The sequence below is a fragment of the Tachysurus vachellii genome, chromosome 4, assembly GCF_030014155.1.
Source record: "Tachysurus vachellii isolate PV-2020 chromosome 4, HZAU_Pvac_v1, whole genome shotgun sequence".
NCBI classification, from domain to species: Eukaryota; Metazoa; Chordata; class Actinopteri; order Siluriformes; family Bagridae; genus Tachysurus; species Tachysurus vachellii.
Window position 1 is genome coordinate 28763712 of NC_083463.1, and position 21303 is coordinate 28785014.

At 39.1% G+C, this 21303-nt stretch overlaps 1 protein-coding gene across 3 annotated transcripts in view; it reads right to left on the minus strand.

The window, feature by feature from the left end:
* mgat3b (beta-1,4-mannosyl-glycoprotein 4-beta-N-acetylglucosaminyltransferase b) overlaps window positions 1–21303 on the minus strand; it is a 52276-nt gene that overhangs the window by 12222 nt on the left and 18751 nt on the right. Inside the window, exons 1-2 of one of the 3 annotated variants that reach the window (XM_060868781.1) lie at window positions 12032–12383; window positions 2609–2801 (exon numbers count right to left, since the gene is read on the minus strand). The exons of 1 other annotated variant lie outside the window; for it this stretch is intronic. The gene's annotated coding sequence lies outside the window, so the exon portion shown is untranslated. Of the gene's footprint in view, window positions 1–2608; window positions 2802–12031; window positions 12384–21303 lie in introns of those variants that run through there. One more of the 3 variants, XM_060868780.1, reaches the window with a different exon arrangement.

Below are 21303 nucleotides of genomic sequence, written 5' to 3' on the forward strand. Positions count from 1 at the left end.
TGTGCTAGTTACTTAGAAATAGTAACTAGTTACAGTTACTAGTTACTTCATTCAAAAAGTAACTCAATTACTTTTTCGATTACTTACACCAAAAAGTAACGCGTTACTGGTAAAAGTAACTTTTTTATAGTTACTTTTTTTAAAGAAATAATGAGCAAATTTTTGAGAAACTCGTCTTGCTCTCGCCTTGACTCGCCATTACTGCCACACATACTTGAATAAACAAAAACACACCCACAGTGCGGCGTCTTCGTGTTTACAGGTTGGCATCCACCAATCCTACAATGCATCGATGCTTTAAACAGGTTAGGCTGTAGGCTACACTTCAACCTAAATGAATTCATTTAAAAAAGTAACGGACAACCGCACCATATGGTAACGGTAACGGAGTTATATTATTTAAAAAGTAATGCTTTAGAGTATTAATTACTGTCTAAAGTAACTGCGTTATTAGTAACGCATTACTGTCCAACACTGGCTATGGTTCATGCTCTACTTCACACTTATTGGCTTTCTTTTTTTTTTTTTTAGTAGTTTAGTGTTTATCGGTTTCATTTTGTGTGTGGTCACAGCATACTGTATTGTCTAGCACAGCTTGCTAGGTCCTTATGATGCCTAACATAAGTGTTGTGGATAAGTAACATATCGTCGCTGTCGGGCAGAAACCTCGTATGTCCAAATTTTGTCAATTTCATATTTTTTCACATATCGATCCTATTGGTCAGTCCCCACGTGGGTCTATTATTTTTACAAGTTATTAACCAATCTAAAGTCTTGAAAATAGCTTGAGCGCAAATCTCAACTCCATTGGACACTTCAAATGTCTGAGAAAGCTCGTAACTCCACCTCTTCTTCACTCCGCGGGATATTTCTCCAATGGAGAGAGTGTAGAGAGAGAGGAAGCAATAGTGGTGGAGGATACAGTGGTGCAGGATATAGTGCATAATATAATATTTGCATAATATAATATTTGAATTAAATTGAATGTTTTGGATACCACTATTAAATTATTGTTTTTATTATTATTATTTTACTGAATTTAAGTCAGCCTACTTATACACAATGCCTCTCTTGGCACTGTGCATGTAAAACACTTTTTTGGACACTAACAAGTGAAAATAGTTAGGTTAGATACATTTGAGTAGGTCTGTTTTGTTAAAAATTCGATAGCTGTAATGCTTCTGTGCAGAAAGAAACCCGTGAGCCACAAAGGTAAGTTTGCGAGCAGATTAGACTAATTTCCACCTATTAGACAGCCTAATCAGCTTATCGTATTTTGTATTGCATCACTTATAACTCTTAAACCTTTAAAATAGAGTTTAGGAAGATGTATGTAACTACAGTCATTAGCTTTGGTTAACTATTGAAGCCTTGTCCATTGTCAAAAGGTTCAACGTGACCGCAGACTTTATTGAACACCGCTGGCAGCAGCGACGTCTGTGTCCGTACCGTTCTTATCGATGACAGCATAATCTCGTATCTCCCTGCTCCCAAGTCATAAAGCTTGTATCTCCGATAAAACGTGACTTTGGGAAAATGTTGTGTTAATGTTGGTACACAACAGTATATGATAGCAATATACAGTAAGGTATAATAACAACTTTAACGATACAATGTTTAATAACTCAATAAAATACGAAAAAATTTGTCACATTGAAAAAGCAAAGCAAATTTTTTCTTTTACAAATCATAAACTGCAGCACATCCTGTTATCTTCCACTGACTCATTTTTCAGTTTGCAATCATTCAGGGTCAATAGCAGTTCATTCATTTTTTTTTAAAATGACCAATGTGATGACAGCCTCACACATCTGGTTCTACCGCCTATCAAAGGTCATTTCAATAAAATCCACTCGAAGTGAAAGAAAACAGTTCCAGAAGTTAAAGCACATCCTTTTCCCTTCAGTGAAATTAGATATTTCTCGTTTAGAAACCAGAGACAAGTAGCACATGCTGCTATCTTACAGTGGCTCATATTTCCAAGCTTTGCTAAATTTGCAAGGTCAAAGTTCACCTATATGAACTCAATACCTCTTTGCTACTGGTAAGCTCAAGTAAGCTGTTTTGTTAACTTGGGAAATTTTATTTGTCTTCTAAATTTTACTTATCCGTCTGCTCCTTGGCCATACTAATTTGGGAATTCTTTTCTCCTAATGAAAATCTGATGACAGATAAGGTGGCAGCTAGGGTAGCAATTCAGACACGACAAGAGTGTGAGGGAAACCATTTGCTGGCAAAAAAAAACATTTAAGCAAGTGAAAATATTTTGAATATCGGTATCAAATATGGGTTAAATTCCTGACAATGCCACAGCCATCAGCAGCCAGGCATCCAAGAGATCATAATTAGCTGCACTCTCTTTGGGCTACACCAAAGTTGCCAACATTGTTAACAAGAAAGCACTAGCAGGAAGAAAAAGAACAATAAAAAAAAAAAAAAAAAAACTAATTCTACTATACTAGACCATGTCAAGACCTGCTAAAAGATTTTCCAGAATGCCACGCAAAGAAATAAAAAAAGAACAACAAAAGTTAGGCAAAAGACCGCGTAGGACCGCGGCTAAATCTTTGATTTCTTTTAATACAAATTAAAAAGATGACAGTCTCACCTTACTGATTTCTATTGGCTCTCAAAGCTGAGGTTCATCAATTCACAGGCCAATGTTCGCTTAGAAGTGGGTGCGAAGTGAAAGTAACCACTGTCAAATGTGTGCCTTTGACATCCTGCGTCCTTTCCCCTGCGATGAATTAGCTTTTCAGCCAGGTGCAATTTATTCGTATGTAGACTGACTGCTGCGTTATCTGAAAAAGAAGGAAAGTGTAGTTTTCAGGTTTCAGGGTCAAAAATTGACATTGAATTGCCTGTCAATCAGAAAAATGCTAACCGGTCAGACATTTATACAGTAAGATCATGGTTTTAGGGGTCATCTGTCTAACCATATTTCTTTTGAATACAAAAAGCAATAGATCACGGTAATAGATCTACATTACGGCTCTAAGACTATAGTGTGTGTTTATTCAGGCACGGATTTTGTTTCCTCAAGCACTCTGCCCGTGAAGACTGGTTCTAAACCCCAGGACTCTCAACAGTGCCAAAAACCCAAACCATTCCGTTGCTTCTGCTGTAACACACATCAATCGAGCCTCTACATCTCTCCCCCATGGTTTATTTGTTGTTCTAGCCACCTGTTAATCTAAGCGAACACAAATCTCAGGATTGGCAATGAGACTGCGAACGGGCCAAACATGGAGCCAGTCAAATTAACAAACCAAATATTTGGACCTTATGCTTTGGCAGATTTGCAGATAATAAACAGAGGGTGAAATAGCTTGAAAGTGAAACACATAATTGAAATGTGCATGATAATTTGATGCTAACAAACCTTCCTAATGTCAATCATACCAGCAGCTGCTGCAGGAGTGGGCGAGGCAGAAACAAACCTTAACGGCTTTGTGAGTAATCGCGGCTTTAACAATTTTGTACAATTGTACCTCACCGACTGACATTTTCAAAATAGTGATTAAAATGTATTGCTGTCCATTACCTGTTATCGGTTTATTCGTTTTTACAAAGGGTGCAAAGTAAAACCTTGATCATTTTAGGCTAGGTTATCAAACTCTGAAAGTTTCAAACTGTTATATTGCCAGTGGGTAACCATGGGAACACAGAAGGAAATCCGGGTGCAACTGGGAGCCAAAACTGGGTTTAACACAATAAACTTTCTCAGCAAACACAAACAAAATCTAAAAACCAACGAAGTTGTCCCACTGTGAGCCCTAGATACACACATACAAAAACACAAGCTATTCAAGGCACAGTTGTCCTGACTGGAGACTGTAAGGCCATAAAAGAACACTACAGGCCTGCAAAGAAATTCCAACCTAAATGGCTCACACTGTTCAATTCATGTAACATGCCATTTTTCATAGAAAATCTCACAAATGGCACAAACCTATTCTGTGTGAGAGACGGGACAGCTTTCTGTGCAAAAAACTAGGTCACAGACCTCGCCCTTAGACAATGTCTCCCGGTGGGTGTTGGAATGTTCCAGAAATAGCTGGAATGTATTTTATGGACACAAAGATGTGGACATGCTCTCTGTGGAGTACATCCACCCTGACCTCTGTCGATATCCATTACATACCATTTATACAGCCCAGATAATGGTCCCCAGCACAATCTGGGCTATTTTTTGCTGACAGTGCAGGCAATTAGTGTATATTGTGTCCCTGCAGTGTCCCGGGCATGGTTGCACTTAATGCTTTCTCTGTCTGCCAACAGCTGGCCATGATAATCCCACTGAACTTAACCTCCTTAACCGTGCATCTGGACCTTGACTCAAGATGTCGACGCACACATCGATTTCCTTTTCACCAAACATCTCAATCATAGATACTAATGATCATGCATAACTATTGGATTTAGTGACAAGCTTCGTTAAGACTCTCGAATCTGAAAGCCATCTGTCGTCTTGCGCTCATTTAAAGTACGACAGATGTGCTGTGACTTGGACCATGTTGATAGGCTTTTCACCAAAGGCATGTCACTTTCCTAATAAAGAATCCCCCACTGGGTGACATGCCTACCTCTAGTGTTTAATATTCATGGCTGCTTGAAGACTTTTAGCTAGATCAAACGTGTTAGGCTGCTTTTATATGCTCCCTTGACAAAGAATTAGGACGTGTACTGCTAACAGGAATCTATTTTGGTATACATTTCTCTTAGTTGTACATGTCTATCTATAGATTGCTTGTTGACCACTATGTGGGTCACGATGGGTTGGCACTCCGTCCAGGGTGTATCCTGCCTTGATGCCCGATGACGCCTGAGATAGGCACAGGCTCCCCATGACCTGAGAAGTTCGGATAAGTGATAGAAAATGAGTGAGTGAATGAATGAATGAATAATTTACCACTGAAATTTCATTTATCTGTTAAAACGTGTAAAGGTCAGTGACAAGTCAGGACCAAAATGGTATCAAGATGGCTTCTAAAGATCCTATTTGTAATTATGAATTCAATAGACATCGAAGAATTTCTAATACCTAGTACTGTAGCAGCAGACATTTATACTCTCTGAACCATTCTTGCTTGGGTGGTAGTATTAAGGGTACATTTTTTGCGTGCTCTTTACTCTGAAAGCTAATTAATGGTACATCACATGTAGGTACATTTAATAAAAGATTTAACTTTAATTGACACCCCCAAGCTCGCCACCCCCTATTTATGCCCCACGGTCTTGTGTCCCACCCAATTCCCAGCAGGATTTTACATTCAACCCATCTGAATTAGAGCTCTTTGTAAATTATACTATCAAACATAAAAATTTCTGTTAACACACTCAACATACATCTGATGAACACCTAACATACACAGAATAAACCCTATTCTTACATTGTCTACAAGTACGCATTTATATTTTATTTTGCACATCTATATTTGAATTTGCACATCTTTACTTCAATTTGCACATACAACTGTCTATTATTTATGTGTTCATTTCTTACCATTGCCTATATGTTTACACCGTGGAGCTCCTGTACTAGAAAAAAATCCTCGTATGTGAAAACATACTTGGCAATAAAGACCTTTCTGATTCTGGGGAATAAGTCAGACAGTCGAAAGTGTGTAATTAAATGGCATAACGAGGTATAGACAGCTATTTTTTCCGTTCAGGTGTGTTTCAAGAAACTAAATAGCAAGATAATATTAAGCAGCTTTTCCACTGGATAACTGTCAAAAGAAATCAGATTTTTTTTTTTTTTGACTGAAAAGATTGAGGATTTGAATTCAACAAGTTCAAGTTCACCCAGATAAAAATAGTCAGGAAGTGAAACTAACTGTTACCAGAAGCTGAACAGGCTTTCCTGACAGGTGAATGTCCTTCATGTTTGAATGCTTTAGCTGGGAAGACAGAAAAGTATAGTTTTCAGGTAGCTCTGACAAGCAATATAATAATTTCTGACAAAAAAGCTAGCTGATATTGTGTGCACCAATCGGTTTAGTTAAACAGGACTTATATAGATTATTGCCAAAAAATAAAGTCAAGAATAATAAATATCAAAATGGTGGTCTCTCAAACAAGACAAAACATAGAAATGTAGACAAAACATACTCATTAACGCTCTGGGGTCGAACGGCGCATTTTTTCCTCTTCAACGTGAAGTCCACTTAAAATACTCCGTCATTCATAGTCATACACATACATGTAATACATCATTCGAAACTGTGAAGTGTCTACTTTTATTTGAGTGCCTTCATATTAACAACAACATGCTGTGCTTTTGGCAAATAAAGAAAATAACCAGGTTGTGCATTCAGACATCTCTGTGAACTTGACCATCTTCCTGAAACGCGTTACAAACATGAACTGATAACTCCGCCAAAACTTATCACACGAACATGATACATATGTCTAATGAAAGCCTGAAATGTCTACTTTTAAATGAGGTAATTAAAATCGAAAGCAAATATTGTCTTTTTGTTTAATCTGTATGTAAGTAAAGAGAGGTACAGTTTTTCTGGATACCGTCTAGATGTCTAGATACCGACCATGTGACAGCCATCCAAGTATTAGCCATCAGCTTCCTAAAATACATTTAGAACTTTATAATGATTTCCTATAGAACCATTCATTCATTCATTCATCTTCTACCGCTTATCCGAACTACCTCGGGTCACAGGGAGCCCGTGCCTATCTCAGGCGTCATTGGGCATCAAGGCAGGATACACCCTGGACGGAGTGCCAACCCATCACAGGGCGCACACACACCCACTCATTCACTCACGCACTCACACACTACGGACAATTTTCCAGAGATGCCAATCAACCTACCATGCATGTCTTTGGACCGGGGGAGGAAACCGGGGTACCCGGAGGAAACCCCCGAGGCACGGGGAGAACATGCAAACTCCACACACACAAGGCGGAGGCGGGAATCGAACCCCCAACCCTGGAGGTGTGAGGCGAACATGCTAACCACCGTGCCCCCCAGGGCAACATTAAACAAAATAAAATTTCAAATAAACCTGAAGGGACGATGCAAGTATTAAAATATTGGTGGAAGGATGTGATCTAAAATATTTATTTAAATGGACTTAAGAGGATTGCTTTTATCCTTCTGTACAGTAATTTATCAAAGCAACATAGAAATACAACTTTCTTTGACTGCCAAATTTTGAGTTCTTAAAAAAAAAAAAAAAAACTGGCCAAAATGTGATGAGTCTTTCTGACATCATCATGTGTGCCAGTTTAGGCTTAAATGTAATGAGGTATCCGTATCAGATTTCTTGATGCCCGGTTCAACTTCACACCTCGGCTTTGAATTTGTAGTTTGTGTCTGCTGAATTGGTTACATGATGCCCGTGCTGTTCTCTGGTTTCAGTGTGATGTTGCTTCACACCCAAGAACGGCGGCAGACAGACGGCCAGCAGGCACTGGAGCAGACCAGGGTACAGACCCACGCTGAATAATACAACAAGATTAAACGAGGGATATGCTGGAAGAGCAGGAGCATAGGAAAGACAAGGAGGGAGAGATAGAGAGATAGAAAGAGGAACTGGCAAGGTGAGGAAAGGGCTAGCTAGCAAAAAGTATTCATCAATAATGGAAGTGTACTGGACAGAGAGCAGAGGATTTCTCCCAGCTGTTTGTGTGCATGTGTGTCTGTGTGAGCAAGAGAGCATGTGCGAGAGGAGAGAGAGAGAGAGAGATATTCTCCTGTAGCCTGTCTCCCAGAGTCAAAGTGAATAAATCCGTTCTCCAATGAAATGGAGTTCTACAATCCAGCGAGTCACCTCATCGCCCTCATCAATAATGCAACTAAGCTGCTACAGGAGGAAAAGATCTCATCTGAGCTCTCTACAGATATGAAGAAAAAACCTGCAACAGCTGCACTGGATAAATTAGTTATATAGTTAAACTCAAATTTGAAATTGGTATGAAGCTCCTGATGCCTCTTCAATCTGAATTTGAAGGTGCGAACCAATAGTAGTGGCGTTTCTGCTTCTGATGAGCATCTTGATATATAATTAATGTTTCAGTGTGTGAAAAACTCATTTAATGCAGCCTCAATAATTTGAATATTAAAGTTGAATATTAAGGACTTGTAATGCTGTTTTGAACAATACCAAAACAGATGCCACACTCCTAAATCACACGCCTCCTTTAACAGGGACAGACAGGGGCCACGCCTCATTTTCACAGGGACAGACAGGGGCCACGCCTCCTTTAACAGGGACAGACAGGGGCCACGCCTCCTTTAAGAGGAACAGACGGGGCCACGCCTCCTTTAACAGGGACAGACAGGGGGCCACGCCTCCTTTAACAGGGACAGACAGGGGCCACGCCTCCTTTAACAGGGACAGACAGGGGCCACGCCTCCTTTAACAGGACAGACGGGGCCACGCCTCCTTTAACAGGGACAGACAGGGGCCACGCCTCCTTTAACAGGGACAGACAGGGGCCACGCCTCCTTTAACAGGGACAGACAGGGGCCACGCCTCCTTTAACAGGGACAGACAGGGGCCACGCCTCCTTTAACAGGGACTGGGACAGAGACTACAGAGACACATGGGACAGAACTCCAATGGGACTGGCAGTCAGAGGCAACACCTCACTAACTGCGACAAATAGAAGCCACACCTCCTTCACAGAGACTGACAACCACAGAGGACACACCTCTTGTTCTTTTGAATGACCACCTTGGCCTCAACAGTACAACAGATAAGTGGTTAAACACTAAATTAACACAGAACAAAGTCTGTCTCCCCCCTCTCGTTCTCTCTCTCTCGGTCACACACACACAACCACACAGGCACACACATGAAGCATTCCCAGAAGTGCTGATTACTCACCTTCCCAAAATAGTAGCTTCATTTCTGCCAATCAGATCAAGCAATGTCATTTGGGTTTTCTTATTAACTATTGCCATACCTCTGGGTAGTCAAGTATCTCACACACACAGCAAAACAAAACCATCTCTCTCAGACACACTCCACTGCATGCAGATGTCCTTTCAGATTGTAGTTTGTCCCCAGGTGTGGGTCATGATTTAATATTTGCTAGAGTGCATTGTAAAAAAGCGGATCTCCTGCACAGACTGACAAACTTAAGCTTAAGGCTTTTCTACTTTGTGGTGCTACTTTAGCTCTTAGCACAGAGCATGCCATCTGTTCCCCCAAAACACATATTTTTAAAGTAGTTAAGTTATTCTCTGTAGCATGTAATGAGGTATCTTGACTAAAGCTACTTTTCTACCAGTTTAAATGAGGCAGTTTTGTTAATTGTTAAACCGTTCGAGGAGATCTTCGATCTAAAAGCACTGAAAACAAACAATGCACTAAATATCTATAATAGGTTAACCATATACAGTAGTTACAGCACTACACACCACACACAAGGCATGGGAATCAGTTAATATTTTATCACAGAGTTAATGCTAACATCACAGTATTAGTTTAAATGTGATAGATTATCATTTCCAAACTGCTGCTGTTCCAAATCTTATCAGAATTATCATTTAATTCAATGAAATCCCAACTCAATCGCCTGCAACCATACTGACTTTGGTTCTGAAATCTTGTCCTGAGAGAAATAAAGCTGTGTAAGTTCACACACTCGAGTCAAAGAAGTTAGAAGAGTAGTTGGACAACCACCAAAAACGAACTCTACCCACCGGTTTATGGAGAGTTTTATCTCTAGAGAACGGAAAAGCAGGATTTCTAAATGCCATTGCTGTTACCATTCGCTTTAAGCAAAACCTCTTTGGCACTTTATGTTACTGGTGCCATGGAGCATGAGATGCGAATGCGAGTTGAGAGTTTGTTCAAATATTAAACAATTTATTTAGTAAATTTCCGAAAATATGAATAAATTTGTAGCCTAATATAAACCCTAACCCGGCATCACACGTTGCCACACATTCACGTTAACGATGGCTTGAACAAGTTACTTGTTCATTAAAGTAAAAACCAAGTTTTCTTGAAAAAACAAAAAACAAAAAAAAAAACAATAAATACAACTAATAATGCTCATTCTATTCATATCTGTATTTGTATCATTAAAATTTTCTGTTAATTTCACTCCTACTTTTTATGCTAGTTATGGTTTTTAGACCTAGTACACGGTAATGAAAAATTATTTTAGACTTTCAATTCATTTACAAAACAAGCAACTTGCAGTTTAATAATGCACATCTTAATAAAAATTAATAATTGTGTCTGCCATGCTTTTCGTCTAGTCTTGTGAATGGAATAAGTTTTAGTTTTCTTTAGCTTAAATGAATACCTCCAAGGCTAGATTCAAGGGATTCTAGCTTCAAAGACTATCTGGTGTCCCCTTTCTCTCAGGATGAAACTAATTCTGCCACAAAAACTGCAGCCTCTGATTATAGCCTCCCCTAAATGGAGCATTGAAATCATAGCTTTGTTCACCATCGTTACTAATATTGTGTTATTTGATTACAGACACACACTGATCTGCTGTTCTGTATTCATATAAGGCATATTAGCAATGATCTCAGTTTGTTCAACCATCATCTTCTACTGCAGCCGAGCCTGGTGCACAGGAGGAGCCAGACTGTCAAGTGTAGCAGAGAGAACACGCTGTTAACGTAGGGGGAGAAGATGATGTCTAAATGTGTAGGAGATGCCAGGATTTATTACAGTTTTATTGATTTAAGGATCTGTGTGAACCAAGTGACCTGACAAAAGTGTGGGAGGGGAGAGAGCTAACAGAGATGCCACAGCAGGCGCACACACACACACAGAAAGGGAGAGAGAATATATATTCATCCATTTTATGAAATCTGGCTTCCCTTTTTTACCTAATTCTATTTGTCACATGCTTGTTTTTTTTATAGCTATTTTATTTTTAAAATAAATAAATTATTTTTAGTCTACAGACATCTTTAAATGTTTAAACAAAGGGAAGACCAAGGCAAACAGAGCTAACGAACATAATAGTGTGAACTATATAATAGTGCAAGCTGAGATAAATAAGACTACACCGCTAACATAGCAAACTAACCAAACAAACCCTGTGGGGTGAGAGAAGATTAACTTTTTTCTTCACGATATAAAGCATATTCCGATCATCGATTTTTACCTGAAGAATTTTCACCAGTACTTTTAACTGAGTAAGTTTTTTGGATATTCTTCTCTGCTAACAAAAGCTAAGGTGCTAATCAAACAAGAGAGCTAATCAAACACAAGCTGAGGTGCTAATATACAGAGCTAACAAAAGCTGTAAATTGTTGTTACTCTTTTTCTTGGTCATTCTTGATATACCATCTTCCTCTGCTAACAAAAGCTGAGAGCTAAACTAACAAAAAGTAGAGTGATAACAAATTGAGCTAACAATTAGTGCCAACAAAAGCTTGAAATTGGAAACTGCGTTTCATAGTTTTCCTGGACACTATATCCTCCAGTTAAAAAAAAAAAAAAACCTAGGTGCCAACAGTGTGAGAAAGCTAATCTAAAGTTGAGGTGCTAAAAAATTGAGCTAACAGAAAATCTGTAAAAGCCACTGGTAAATTGTTGTCTCTTCAAATTGTTTTTATTGGGTTTCTTAGTTTTTCTGGACACGCGATCCTCCTCTGCTAACAAAAACAGGTGGAAAAACAGACCTGATCTCAAAAACAAAAGTGCTAACAAACAGAGCTAACAGAAGTCAACACATCTATGCGACACCCATACTGTGCAAACATTTATTTCACAATCTTTTCTCATTCTGTGTAAAAGAAATGATTTGTATTAATTCTCAGTAAAGTTGAAACCCAGCAGTATCATCATCGGTAGCAAGTCTCAGCTGTTTCAGGAAGCATTACATTACATTCTGCACTACTGCTTTGCTAAGCATGAAAAAGGTCAGCTTATTCTTGGATTAGATGACTGTTTACTGTAGCTAGCTAGTAGCTTAATAGCCTGTATAGCAAAGTTTGTTGTGTTCATCTCGCATGGATTTCTTTTCAAAAAGTGATTAACCCATTTTATATCGTAACGATCCACAGGGAGATTCGACTTTTTCTCACCCTCACAAGAAGTCTACTATAACCATGACTGCTGCAGAATACTCCCAAATGCCACCTTTAAGCAATCCTCTGTTCACCTGTGCTACTAAAAGTACACTAAATGTGATTGTATTTCTGGTAAAGTCGAGTATCTCCCACCACCTAATTCGATTCAAACCACTAGAGTTTTACTGGCACAAATTGTAATGCTCTTTCCGGCTTTCTCTCTATTTATAAACACTCTTGTATGCATCACCCATGGGTTTGGTTCCATCTCTGCTGCATCTCTCTTTTTTTCTGTCGTACACATTTGCTAGGGCAGGATGAGAAAGAACTCGCTGTATTTCAGAGGCTCTGAAACGAGTTCTTGAACTAGCTCAAGCGTAGCATCTTACCTCTCGCCTCAAGACATCTGATGATTCTCCTTTCCTCCATCTCTAACCCCCCCCCCCTCCCCCTCTCGCACTCTGACTCATCTCTGTTTCACTGTCTTTATTTTTCACACAGGTGGCAAAAGGTCACATTAGGCCAAAGCTACATTCAGTTTATGGGAACTTTATTTCCTCCTACTCTTACTGTAGAATACACCCACTGAACAAAGGAAATATGCATTACATGCAAATATAAGACAACAGCATCAAGACTGAAAGCCTGAAGCCATCAAACCATAATGCTAATTTTGCCACAATTCAATTAGCATACTGTCTTCCTCACTCACTCATCTTCTACCGCTTATCCGAACTACCCCGGGTCTCAGGTGTCATCGGGCATCAAGGCAGGATACACCCTGGACAGAGTGCCAACCCATCGCAGGGCACACACACGCTCTCATTCACTCACGCAATCCCACACTACGGACAATTTTCCAGAGATGCCAATCAACCTGCCATGCATGTCTTTGGACCGGGGAGGAAACCGGAGTACCCGGAGGAAACCCCCGAGGCACGGGGAGAACATGCAAACTCCACACACACAAGGCGGAGGTGGGAATCGAACCCCCAACCCTGGAGGTGTGAGGCAAACGTGCTAACCACTAAGCCACCATGCCCCCTACTGTCTTCCTTTTAAAAGGCAATTTGACAGAAATATCTGTTGTACGCCTTATCAACATATTGGTCTCACCCAAGATGGCGATGAATCTGCATACCGACAGGAGGTGAAGCGGCTGGTGCTATGGTGTAGTCAGAACAGTCTGGAGCTAAACACCCTCAAAACTGTGGAGATGATAGTGGACTTTAGGAAAGACCCCTCAACACTACTCCCCCTCACAATATCCAACAGCTCAGTGTCATCTGTGGAGACCTTCAAGTTTCTGGACACTACCATTTCCCAAGACCTGAAATGGGAGTGCAATGGGAGTGAAATGGGAGTGCACTCTATCATCAAAAAGGCCTAGCAGAGGATGTACTTTCTACGTCAATTAAGCAAGTATGGTCTGCCACAGGAGCTGTTGATGCTGTTCTACACTGCAGTCATAGAATCTGTCCTGTGCACATCCATCACCATCTGGTTTGGTGCAGCAACAAAACAGGACAGAAACAGACTGCAACGCACGGTTAGAACAGCAGAAAAAATAATTCTTGCCCCCTGCCCACTCTCTAGGATTTGTACAACACAAGAACCAGAAACCGGGCATGAAAAATCACTACTGACCCTTCGCACCCTGGACACAACCTCTTTCAGCTCCTCCTCGTCTTTTTTTCGTCAACAATAATGCATGTTACTTTAGTCTTAGTCAGCATTTTTGGACAGTGGTGCAGTCTTGTCATCGTCTCGTCTTAGTCATGAAAAAAAAGGTTGTTGACGAACGTATTTCGTCTCGTCTCGTCTGACGAAATGAACACTACACACTACTGCTGCTGTAAATTGCACAAAAAGCATAATATTGCACAATATTGTTATTTGCACTCCCACACTTTATGTACATAATTGATCGTTCATATTCTATACTCATATTTTATTCATTCTATATTCATATTTTATACTCATTCTGTCTATATTGTATCTCATCGTCTGCATTGTTTTCTTGTATAGTATAATGTTATTTATGTCTGTACCTTTGAGAGTCACCAAAGTTACACCACCACGGGTAAGGAATGGCTTCTCAAATCTCAAGTCTTTCTCAGAAAGCCGGATCCAAACAGGATGAGGAATTTGAATGGTGTCTGCAAATGGCGTTTATGTAAATGGAAATGTAGGGAAAGACAACAAATGACAAACACAAGTATGGTTCAGCAGATAATGTTAATCTGGTTACATAAAGCACATAAGGAGCACATAAAATTTGGGTACGAGATGGGAGGAACAGAGGAGATGGAGAGAATCAGCACGCTGTTCGTTTGTGTGTTAGCGGCGGTCTCAGTTTGGCTCTGAAACGAGTCGAACATAAGAGATGTGCTTCAAACTGCCTGATGTTTAAGCATTCAGTGTGAGTCGGGATAAAGAAATAATCCAGGTGCCATTTACGCATGAAGTGCTCTGCACAAAATGTTCTCTGACACACACACACCACACACCCCTATACAACTTGTACACATTCAGTGTCCCTTCTGACTGCTCTTTCTTGCTCTATTGTCCTTAAACACACACACACCATACTTGTGCTCTCTCTAACTCGCCCACACACAACACAAGCTTTTCCACTTTCCCCATGCACGCACGCACGCACACACACACACGCCCCTCCAGTTGTATGCATGTTGTTTTTGTTTTAAAACTTTACAGGAACCCGTGCTGCCCTCAGCACTGCCTGCTTTCCGAGGTCATGGTTCCTTGTTAGCCATGGGCCATTACATAAGTATGCGCTGTGATAAGGACATCTTGACCTTTTCTTCTGCTGGCTGTTACTTGATATGACGTTCAGGTTTAATTATCCTGAAGTAGAGCAGGTTTCTTTATACAACAGCAATTAGCAAATATTTTTATATTTATTAAAGAACAGAACCATTTGAAATTAATACAAGAAAAAAAAAAATATCTGTTTTCTGTCCTGAAGATGAAAAACCTCCTGTTACAAACCACTAACTTTGGAGACTCCTTCCATTAATCTTTCCTGAACAACTAACAGAAAACCATATCAGCAATTGTACTTTTTTTTTACATAACAAAATGATTTTAATATTTTATTAAGTCCCTGTGAATGAGCTAAAAGAAAGTACTAGAACAAAAGCAATAATATAAATCTGTGACGTGAATGACTTCAGCAGTTCTTTATAGAAACTCAAGATTTCCAATAAAAACATTTGTAAAACCAGACACAATCTCAGGTTCATACATCATTAACCATAAAAACTTGCTGGAACTGACTCACTTTTTAGCAGTAAATGTTTGCGTGGTACCGAGCACAACGGCTGCCCTGAAAGAACACAATAACATCATGAGAATCCTTGTAATGATTGATTGGGCTGAGCGTGATGACCTTAACTGTCACCATCCCACAGGTGGGACGCTTGGCACGCTTTTTTTTTTTTTTGATGGCCTTTTTTTGTATCCCATATTTTAGTAATCATCATAAATGAGGTATCATTCGAAAGCTTACAAACTCAAAATTCATCCGGTGAAAACCGTTTTGAAATCGGATGTTGTGTTACCATGGAAACGGTGCTCAAATTTCTTCTAGCAGGCTCCTCCCCTAGTGGGCGTTGTCATGTTTCATATTACAAAATCTATTTTAACTACTTTATAAATCAAAATCTTTTCTAATCTTGACAAAACACATATCGTCGGAAAGGTCAGAGTCTCAAGGTTCCATATTTGGTGACTGTTTTGTGATATTTGGACAGAAATTTACAGGAAAATGCATCAAAAAAACAATCAATGGAATGTGGATTATACCCGGTGGCTATTTTTGGTACTGCGCCTAAACAAAATCTCATGGGAACTTCAATTTGTGGGAACTTTGTTAGACACATGGCTTTGATTTTATAGTAATTTTAGAGTAAAAATTTTTTTTGTAAAAATATATATTCTATATAAAATAAAAAATATTTAGTACAGTATTTTTCATTTACAGTTAATTTAAACTTCTATAACTTTTTTATACTTTCATATTTTTAATTGCTTTCACTTAAACAATAATCTGCTGAGTGTTTTCTTTAAAACAAGACCAAACTGAGGTTTATATTCCAATGCATTCTTGAATTGCAGCCATTTAAGTTTGGATAGTGCATTTTCATGGACACAAAACAGAACCAGAAGCAGCAATTAATAATGAGGCCTGTAGAAAGCATCATAACGTTAAAGGACAAATCTAATCTAACGATTGGTTTATTAAGTTTTAGAATTAATCTAATATTTGGTGGCATTCAAGATCTATTTTGTAATAAAATTCTGGTGGCATTTTCTGACAACGACATTTGCTGTAGGGTTTCTAACATGCCGGTAGTGCCGATAGTGAGAGTTCTACCATGTTCATGGGGTCTTGAATGTTTTAATTAAAAAAAAATAAAATACAAAAAAACTAATTAAAAAGGTATTATTCTTTCTTCCTCTTAGGTGTAAAATATTAATCAGAATAACTTAAAGGTGGGATCTCCGTTGTTTGAGAAATGCTTTAGAAAACTGCATTGGGCCGCCAAAAACAAAACAAAACAAAAACAAAACTAACGTGTAGCCAATGAGCAGAAAGGGGCGGGTCTTGTCAATATGTGTGTAGAGAGTATTCAGTGCGCATGTGTGACTTTAGCAGAAAGCGGTTTTAACATTGACATGGCGGATAAAAACAAAGAAAGAAAGTGAAAAAGGGCTTACTATAAGGCAAGAAGTAGGATCAGCTTTCCAGCGCTGGAGGGAAACCAAGGAGTCTGTGAATATGCGGCCAACTTTACTTAAGTCTCGAGGCTGCTTTTTTTCCTTCTCGATAGGTGAGTAACGTTGGTTCTGCTTTGTTACACAGAACTAATATATGCCTTTGTCCTTTGCATGATTATGCTTGTGTGTCATTTTTTTCTTGTTTGTTTATCTGCAATCGTATTGTTCTTCCCTTCAGCTATGATGAAGACACATTTCTTTCCATTAGTTGCCTGGGTTATGCATACATGTGTGGGCGGAGCTATCAATACAGGGGTGGGACCCATTTGGGTTAGAGGCGTGTTTGTTTTGGTGATTTCAAATGTCAACATTGGCTTTCAAACAATGGAGACCCCACCTTTAAGTTGGCATTTAATTAAAAAAAAAATAAATCATTATAACATTATAATGTAGTGCAGGTTGAATGCAGCTCCCTTAAAAAGTGCAATAGGTAAGATTATAATTATTATTTTAAAAGATCATATCCCGGTTCGTCAATTTGATTTGAAGGATGTTCACGAAGCTCCACCCACAGGGTATAGCGCCTATATTTGGAAATGCACCCAAACACAAACAAGCATTCCGAACCCGGGAACGACGGTTTTTGACATAATCTGTTGTTTTTTTCTTATCATGTTCAATATGTCTTCCAGGTTATTTGTACAAGAAAAGGATGAAACAAAATCGACCGTCGCACCTAAAAGCGGTACTGTCAGCATGTTGGGATAAAAAAAAGGGTTACAAGAGCGTCAAAGTCTGAATTTCTATGCAGCAAAATATACATCAATATTAAAAATAAATAAATAAAAGAACATTCTCCATTCTACCATTTCATCTTACCATTTCCAGAAAGATAAGAGTCAATTATCATAACACAACTTAAGCCAAATGCTTTAGCTCTTCTTAGGTAACTACGGTGTTACAGTAACAAACAGAAGGGCAGAAAAATGCAGAACCAAGCCAACCCCTCCTGCCGCTCAGATTCTGGGAAATTTGGGGAAATTCAGTCTGTGTGAATGAATATCTTGGCGCTCAACCATGTCCTAGTTAGAACAGTGTTTTCTTTTCTAGGCTTGGAGTTTCCCCCCAATTCACTTTATCTAATTCAATTCTCTAATGGGTTCAAAGCCGCCTAAATATGTTTAGAATCGAAACGCTTGTGATTTGCTGATTTATTGGTTGCTATTTATTGGCTATACAAGTTAGTCTTGTGCAGCACTAAAATGAAACAAAAATAACTAGAGCACCTTTTCTTGTTCTTTCATTTTACAGCATCACACTAATGAACAATAATCCAACGTACAGTAGGAGTAACTTTGGGACTCGACGTTCCAGTCCGCATCGCAGCTGTACAATTCAGTTATGTTGAGTAACACTGGCGGCTCGGCTATTTAGCGTTCTACGAGACGACGAGCACGTTTGGTGCTGATTGTTTTAGCATGAAAAGATGGCGTTGTATAAAGATGAGGAAGTAAGAGAGCTGGACAAAGCTGTGCTTAGTCAGTGACACTGATACGATACAGGCGTTTGAGATGAAGCAGCAAATGACATGTTAGTTAGACTACCTACTAGTTTTACTACGTATATTATATTGATATAGTAATTTAGTTACATTATATTTATTTAACCATCAATCACATTCTCAATCTTGAAAAGTTTAATTGTGCTATGTGGAACATCCTCACTGTTAAATAATTTATACTGAAACATTCAGTGTGTGTGTGTGTGTGTGTGTCCGCAGTTATTGCTACAGTTTTACACTCGTTACACTTTTAAAAACTGTGAGTCGTAAACTGCATTTTTTCTCGTAACTGTAATCCCAGCAGAGGTCACACTGGGCAATCTGCTTGGCTACCTTCCTAACATTTCTCTGTTTCTGTTCTCAAATGTAATTGGCCGATTCATTTTCCCATGCATATTGCATAAGAGCGAGAGGCCATTCTGGATACAACAGCTCCCAAAGGAACGCAGAGGAGATGGGTTACGTCCTCAGCAATGACACTACACTACTTAATGACACAACACAAAGAAGGAGCGATTCGAGGACAAGCACGCCTCCCGGCCACACACGCATGTTCTAACGCGAATGCATTCCTTAAAAACATAAAAGAAATGTGATACCATTTGGATGATCTACAAGAGAAATATTGAAACTGTGTCCGATACAGAGGCACAAAACGAAGCTTGGCCTGTTGACAGTGGCATTAAAGATAGAGCTATTAATACATTAACACACACACACACACACACAATTTGGGTGTTAAGACAGGTTCTCCGTCTCAGCAGTAAAGAGTTAGCAGTCCGTATTCTTTACACTTTCCCTTATCTCTGTACTCCATTTCTAAACCCAGCCTTATCATTTTCTTCTCCAACCGCATGCACATCTCCAACTCCTTCGCAATACCAAGCTCAAGATTACAGTACGTTCCGTGGAAATCCCTTTCTAACAGTGCATATCCATAGTCACTGCATCTTGTTTATTTAGCTGCAGAACGTGCAGTCGGGCTGAACTCATTATGCAAACGAGTCTGAAGGCTCCATAGCTTTTAGACAATCAGACAAGCCAAGCTATTTGCCTATGTGCAGCGAGGAAATAAACAGGAATATGCACACGTTTTTTCTCTTTACGCGGGATGCAAATTTAAGCAAATCTACTGTAAATTTATTATTAATAATAATGTAATAAGTTAATAATAATAATAATAAGTTAATGTAGAAACAATAACATTGTTGACTTGCTTTGCTGATGCTATTAAAAGAAATAAAGAAATAAATCCTGACCAATCATGTTTAAGAATTGAACGGCAGTGTTTAAAAATATCATTATGTTCAATGGGCTTTTCTTGATCTTATTCTTCTGTCCTTCTTTCCATTCAGAAAATCCATATCTTGCTTAACTTTGTTCTCTCAATTCTGCTTCTTTAATCTCTTTCTCCCGCTCTCCCTCTCTCTCTTTCTGACATTTAAAACCAGCTCCTTTACCCCTCAGCTCTCTCTGATGTGATAGCAAAATGGCCTTTCCCCTGCTCAGGAAGCAGCTAATGAGTTGTATCTTACGAGCTTACGAGGCATATCGTACAGGATAATACCGCTGGGAGAAAATCGAGAGAAAAAAAAACCTAACTTTAAACCTTAGGATTCAAATGAAATTCCAATATGTCGTTATTGAAGCGTTACGCAAACAAAATACTATCATCAGTAAGTGTCACAAAGACACCAATTATTACTTCTCCGTTTTATTGTCTTTCTATTATTTTATTTGATTTTTTTTTTGAATGTTTGACAGCTGGTAGTATGACAATCCCATCATATGCCACCCACAAGTGACGACAGGAAACCTGCGAGAGCTGCGAGATGAGAATTATGAGACGTGAGATGAGATCTGACTCAGAGATCTTGCTGCGAGAACAAGGATGAAGTCCAGACTGCGCGTGTGTGTGTGTGTGTGTGCAAACGGTTGCGTCAGCTTTGGAGTGAGTGGACATGTTCGTGTGTGTTGATCGCTGATCGTCTGTCCGTTTCCTGAATCACGCTTGGCATTTCGAAACTGCTTGATGCCAGCTTGAGAACAGATGAGGGCCATGCCAACCAAGGATCCTAAGCACACTTGAATTCAAGGGTTCTACAGCAAGGGAAACACTAAGTGCCGTGACCCTCCAGATAATCCAAACACACTTCTTGTTCTCCCTCCATAGAATTTATAAACCGATCTCTAATAGTGGCACCGGCTTCAAATTAGGAATGAAATGTGTTTGGTCATAAATTCTAAACTACCAGGCAAAAGAATTACTATATTTATGGTATCTGCTCTTCCAGCATTTACGGTGTGTTGCTGTATCCCTGCTATATAAATAAGGTAGAAACTTTAAATTGCAGTACTTACGATACGTTGCTGTATTTTCCAGTTGCTATTATGGTAAACTGCCATGTTTCTGCATAATTAAGGTGCACGAGCTACTCTGATAGCTACCGTAAATTGTTGTGTTACTACTGTATAATATTCAGGGCAAAACTCCTACTCTAGCAATTACAGCAGCCTGTGATCTTGCATTTACAAGAGACCCTGCTACTCTAGTAATTATGGTAGTTTACTGGGCTATGATAAAATTTGCTATGGTAAAACGTGCAGTGTTGTTTTTAAAAAAAGGTAGAAAGGTAGAAAGGCTTCTCTAAGAGTTATCTTATGTAATTCTACTCCAGTAGTTACGGTAATTTTATTTTTATTGGTTACAGGACGCTTCTCTAGACGTTGCCGTAAGCTGCTGTATTACTGAATTTATAATAAACCTGCTAATTCAGTAGTTCTTCTAGTTCGCTGCATTATTTAATAAAGTTAACTACGAAGCATTTGTTACCAGTTAAAAGATTATTAACGTTAATTTGCCTCTTATGTACATTGCTGTGCGAAGTAAATATCAAGGCAATAAAATTTAACACCGCTTATAGAATTACAAACGTTTTCTAGGCCTGGATTAATAAGATCAATATGAGCACTTTTGCAAAGA